Consider the following 6,268-nt stretch of genomic DNA (forward strand, 5'->3'; position numbering starts at 1 on the left):
TAAATTTATATTTGGGGAATTCTGACAATACTGAAGTCTTCTGAGTGGGAGAGGGGTGCTTAGGAGGACTTTGTAATGGTCTAGGCAGGAGGTGAGAGCCTCAACTAGTAATGGCAGAGTGGTGGTGGAGAGGAGTGGAGTTGCTTGACAGGAATGTCAGCGGGAGAATCCCCAGCATTTGCCTAGTGCTCAGATGTGGGCATGTGGGAAAGGAAGGAGGGAAGCAGGACTGCCAGTCTTTTGGCTTGGATGGATGTGGTTAAGAAGAATGGGGAGGGAGACCACATGCCAGGTTTAACTCCGTGTTGAGTTCGCTGTGAGTCAGGTCATCAAGAGGTACCCTGTGTTTCTTCCACGAGATGGTTGGAACTTGGGTCTTCTCCTTGGAAGGAAGGGAATGGTGGTGGAACTTGTGCATGATGATTTGTGGGCAGAGTTGAAATTGGGTGATTGTGAGATGCCCAGGGAAAGTGAATATCAGGAGGAAACAAGGTGGGTAGGGAAGTTCAGGTTTACAGATGGAAAGAGGCATTGATGAACAGCTGGGGGAGGAGTAGTTTGAGGTAGATAGGCAGATGAAATGAAGAGAAGGCCTCAAGTAAGAGGGAGTAGAAGGTGAAGCCAAACAGAGCTGCAGATTTAGAAGGCTAAAGTTTCCTAGTGGCTTTTTGATAACCTGTCGTACCTTGGACCATGCAGGTTACAGTGGTGCATGAAGTAGGGACAGAAGTGGAGGAAGGAACCAGAGAATGTGGAGTGAGAAACTAAAGGAAAGTGATGCAGTAGATACATAGCTCTAAAGTACTCAGGACTTTCAGAGGCTTAAACATATCGTGACCAACTGTCCCACTTTGCCTGAGACTAAGGGTGTTTCTTGGATGTGGAACGTTCAACCCTCAAATTAGAAAAGTCTTGGGCATACCAAGACAAGTTGGCCACCCTACTCAAAAGTGTGTAAGCTAACATATCTGTTCTCTACGAGGTTAAAGCTGGATGAGGATACCAGATATATGTACATGATGCCTTTTGATAGCAATATAAGGGGGCAAGTCTACACTGGTTGGCCAATTCAGTGGGACAGAAAGTTTGGAAATGTTTTTGAAAATATTTATGAGTTAAGGCAATTTGGTAAACTTTTGGGAAAACTGAGCTGAGTGTTTTTTTTAAATTTTTTAATTTTTTTTTTAGAAAAAATATCAAGACGGAGTAACAAAATAAAACTGTAGTGAGTAAAGCACCGGTATAAACATTTTCGGTTTTAAGCTAAATAGCTTCCTTATTGAGTTTTCTAATTACTGTTTGATTTATTTAGTTTTAATTTTACTCCAAAGGGAACAAAAACCTATAATAACACCTCATTAATTTGCATTAATGGGGAGGTGGAGTGCTAGCTGATATGGGCAAACCCTGAGTTTATAGAAGTTCAATGCTAATAGCCCCTCCATCCTAGAAAAGACCTAAGTTGTGCAGTGGGGCCAACTGAACTCATAGAATCACCTCCTTGTTTGCCTGGCTGGGCCCTGCCTGCCGCCATCCCTGGGTGTTGGAGTTCCCACCCGAGTCCAGTTCCCTGGCATAGGCTCCCAATTGCACTGCCTATTGGTTCACTGGAGTGCGTGGGCCAATGGTGTCCTGGCGTCCAACCCATGTGGGCTTGGGGCCAACTTCTGGCTCTCTGTGACTCATTTTCCTCATTGGTTGTACAGTCTTTTTGTGAGAATTAAAAGCAATGTTTGTGCAGTAAGGATGCCTCTCTGTCTGGGGCTCTTTCACCTGGCTGCTTGCCACTTGCTAGTTCTAGACAAGTCACCCTATCTTTCCATGCCTCAGTTTTCTCTGTAAATGAAGTTTAACATGTTTTGGGAGCCTGGGCAACATAGTGAGATCCTGCCTATACAAAAAAGAAGAAATTAGATGGGTGTGGTAGAGTATACCTGTGGTCCCAGCTACTTGGGAGGCTGAGATGGGAAGATAGCTCTAGCTTGGGAGGTTGAGCCTGCAGTAAGCTGCAGTTATGACACTGCACTCCAGCCTGTGTGAGAATGGGGCCCTGACTCAAAAAGAAAGCCCCCAAAACAAAAGGACAAATGGTCTCATGGAATTTACAGTCGGTCGCATATATAGAGTACTTAGCTTTGTGTTCCCACATTTTTATTCTTAGCCTCTCTTCAACTATTTACTAGCTGTGTGACCTTAGACAAGTGTCTTTCTTGCTCTTCTTTTCATTATCTACAACAGCAAGAAAAAATAAATAAAAGGGGGCTTGGCCAGGCACAGTGGTTCATACCTATAATCCTAGTGCTTTGAGAGGTCCAGGTGGGAGGATCATTTGAGGACAGTAGAACTTATAGACACCCTGTCTTTATGAAAAATAAAAATATTATCCAGGTGGGTGGTGCACACTTGTAGTCCTCCTGGTGACTTGGGAGGCTGAGGTGGGAGGATCACGTGAGACTAGGAGTTCAAAGCTGCAATGAGCTATGATTGTGCCACTGTATTCCAGGCTGGGCTGCAAAGCAAGACTGATATGGTTTGGCTGTGTCCCCACCCAAATCTCATCATGAACTATCATTCCCACAATCCCCACATTTTGCGGGAGGGACCCAGTGGGGGATGATTGAATCATGGGTGCAGTTTCCCCCATGCTGCTGTTCTTCTGATAGTTCTCACGACATCTGATGATTTTATTAGGGACTTCCCCTGACTTCTCTATGCACCTCTTGCTGTTGCCATGTGAAGGACATGCTTCCTGCCTTTTCTGCCATGATCGTAAGTTTCCTGAGGCATCCAAGCCTCGTGGAACTGTGAATCAAGTAAACCTCTTTCCTTCATAAAATACTCAGTCTTGCGTATATCTTTATTAGCAGTGTGAGAACCAACTAATACAGAGATGCTTTCTCTAAAAAATAAATAAGTAAATAAATAAATTAATTGAAAGGGCCTGAACTAGGTAATTTGTAGAGTCTTGCCCAGTTTTTGAACATTGTGTTTTCTGTACCATCAATTGAAGCTTGGACTGAGGTTTAATAAATGTGTATTACTGTGGTGGCTTGAGAAACTGGCTTCAGAAGATTTCAATTTAACATATCCTGATCTTTGAAAGTGAGAATTTAGTTGAGGATGAAAGACTTTAAGAGGGTCTAGAAAGAAGGAAGTGTGGTTCAAGATTAGTCTGTCATTATGCAGATTGATGCAGAGGGTTTTGGTTGTGTTAATCAATAGATTGGGCAGAGTGTGGGCTTGTTTGCCTGCATCTCTGCTACTTATGTTCTCTTTGTTACCATAGTTCCTTCTTCCCCACTCTTCAATCTGGCCTACACCTTTGGACTTGGACCATCACTCCACTCCGCTCCTAACCTGGTCTCTGTATATGAAATCTGCTTTCAGACTGAGCTCATGCACTTCCTCTCCAATGCTGGGCATCCTGCCTATTTGCTTACCTGTCCTCTGAGACCTGTCTGCACAATCCTGCCTTTGGGTGACATTTCTATCCTCCAGGTAATTGCTGATCCTGGTTTTGGCCTCTATTCTGACCTGTGCTGTTGCTGGCAAAGCTTCAGCTTGGCTTCATTATTGATTTCTACAGCTTGTGCTGGAAGAGTTACCCTGTGATTATGACTTGGGCAACTTGACAGTCTATAGACAGAGGTTGAATGGGCACAAAACGAAATAAAACAAGTGAAGATTGTTAGTTATTTTTCTTTCTATATTTCTTTTATTGTCATGCTTTTTTTTTTTTTTTTTTTTGCTCTGGAAACAAAATTGTAGAGAAGTTATTTCAAGTGATAAAACATTCATGAATCTATACAAGCCTATGTCGTGAACTTTTCTTTTAGTTCACGTTGAATCAATTTAATCAGCTGCTAGACTCCAGGCACTCTCGCAGGCCCCCTTTGGTCCATTGAAAAGGACTTAGTACTTTAGTGGAGGATAAAAATAATAACCGTTAATGAAAGTAAAAGACTATTACAGAGATAGATATGTACAAAGATTTTGGACTGCACAGCCAAGGAGACACTCAGTTGTCTGGAGTTAGACTTGGGGAGTATTCCCAGCAGAAGTGACTATTAGGTTGAATCTTAAAGGTCATTACAGATGGAGAAAAAGGTATAGTGGAAGGCTCAGAAGAATGAAATACATGTTAGAAATGGACAGGTTTGGGGAATTTGGAGGATGCATGAGAAGATTAAGGAAGAAAGGTAGAATTAGGACCATGTTTAGACCTACCTTGGAATCCTGTGAGAAGCAGATTGTCTGGTGGTGATGGGAATTCTTACAAAATCAGGATGAACTGACTCTAAGTTAGTGAGTTTTTACCATGAGGAACTTGGGAAATAATGATTGTTCATTTCACATTGAGTATATTGATGTATTATTTGAAGCTTTTGGAGATCTTCGGTAGGACTAGTAATTCTGACTCCTCTTTGTAAATTACCAATTATATATTGACCTTTTCCAACCAGCCCCGTGTTTGAGCTGGGTCTCATATTTTCTCTGGCATCCTCCCTGTCTGCAGGTGGAGCTAACTGCTCCTCTCCTACCTCCCGTCTCTCCCTATTCTCTGATCCCAAGTGAGATTAATGAATCTTGTTTACTTTACAGCCAGGGCCAAGGAGAGGCTTTGAGTGAATCATTTCTGACTGTATTTCTTCATGATGCTGTTTTCTTTCCAGAAAGGCACTATCATTAATTAAAGCAAAGTAAACAAAGCAAATCCTAAGCAGCTGAGCTTCATATTTTAAAAGACCCATAAACCTTATCAGCATAAAATAAATTAAATTTGGAGCTTATCAAGTACACACTTTCATTTTGATGGAGTGTTCCACCCTCTGGATAGAATCTTCTGAAGTCATGCAGAGCTGACACAGGGCTCCCTGTAGATCCTGGACAAAAATGGGCCCTGTTCCCATTGGGACAGTCACTTTTTTGTATTAGTTTTCTCGTTTGAAAAATGACATGCCAGTTTCTTGATTTTGCTTATGTGCCTTGTTTCTGGTTTATTTCCTCCTCATAGGAGAAGCATATTTAAGAAATACTTTGTAAAAACTTGTATTTATTTTATTTTGTTTTATTTTTTACTTTGTAAGAGCTTGATAACTCGAAGATTACTCACACATTTTTTAAAATGTGAAAACCGAAGGCTCTAATCTACCAACTCTAATTCATAGAATCTCCATCATTTTTCTGCCCTTTTCTCTGAAACATGGTCATTTAGTTGCGGTCATCTTGGTGGTGGTATATTCTTCTTCCTGTGAGTCCTTATCTATGCAGCTTTCTCATCCCACTGTTTTGGAAAGGAAAACCAACAGAACACCTGAGACAATGATGCTGGATGTTGGCGTTGAGAAGCAGACAGGCAGTATCAAGCTCTGAAATGGGAGGAGAAGCCTTCCAATGAATCTGAGCATCCAATTCTCCTCCACGGCTGCCGATGCATGTGGCCCCTGGGCATGTTGAGGGGGACCACGTGGCAAGCATCATATTTGCTGTTAGCTATTTTAAAAAGCCGTCTTTGTAGTTCATTCTTCTGCTGCCTAGGAGTCTGCCAGTGGGGTCACAAGGCCAAGTATTGAAGGCTTCACCTTCCGAGAGCCTTTCTTCTTAAAGCTGAGTGTCTGTCTATCAAGCCAGAAAGGAGATGGGTCACTGAGGGGGGACATCCTCTTCCACAGGAAAAATGAGGTTTTTCCGTACTCCTCCTGATGGTAATTTCTAGACCACATTGTGTTGACGTGATTCTGCTGTCTCACAAAGGATTTTGACTTTGATTATATTTTTAAAGTATCTTTTCATTAGTTAGAAAGCATAATACAAGGCAGTACACATGGTTGACTGCGTTATGCATTACATTTTAACAGATTGGTAAATCACCAGCAAGTTAACTGGAGATCATGGGTATGAATTTAACTCTTTTGTTTAAATTTAAAGCTTTTTAAAATCACTAACAGAAAATATTAACTTTTATTTACTTTATTCTGATTTTATTATAAAATTTCTCTGTTGTATCTGTGCACATATTTGAACTTATGATAAAATGTGTTCCCAATTAGAAGCTAACACAGTTCATTTTGGAATTCAAGCCTACACCTGTCTATACATACCCTTTTCATGAGAACTTTCCATTGCGGTCCGTTTGAGTGCTCAGTTGATGTAGGAAGGCCCAGGTGCACGTGCATGGTCCCTGCTCTGCTCATAGTCAAGTGGATTTGTGAGAATAAAGAAACATGCTGCAACCTAGTGTATTTAAGTAAGCATTTAAAACTTTAAG

General features: G+C 41.6%; 1 protein-coding gene across 1 annotated transcript in view; it reads left to right on the plus strand.

Annotated features, from left to right (window-relative positions):
- Nucleotides 1-6,268, plus strand: part of PID1 (phosphotyrosine interaction domain containing 1) — a 244,209-nt gene that overhangs the window by 48,985 nt on the left and 188,956 nt on the right. The gene's annotated exons all lie outside the window — the stretch shown is intronic.

This window comes from Sapajus apella, unplaced genomic scaffold (genome assembly GCF_009761245.1).
Source record: "Sapajus apella isolate SASKATOON/1434 unplaced genomic scaffold, GSC_monkey_1.0 scaffold10, whole genome shotgun sequence".
NCBI lineage: Eukaryota > Metazoa > Chordata > Mammalia > Primates > Cebidae > Sapajus > Sapajus apella.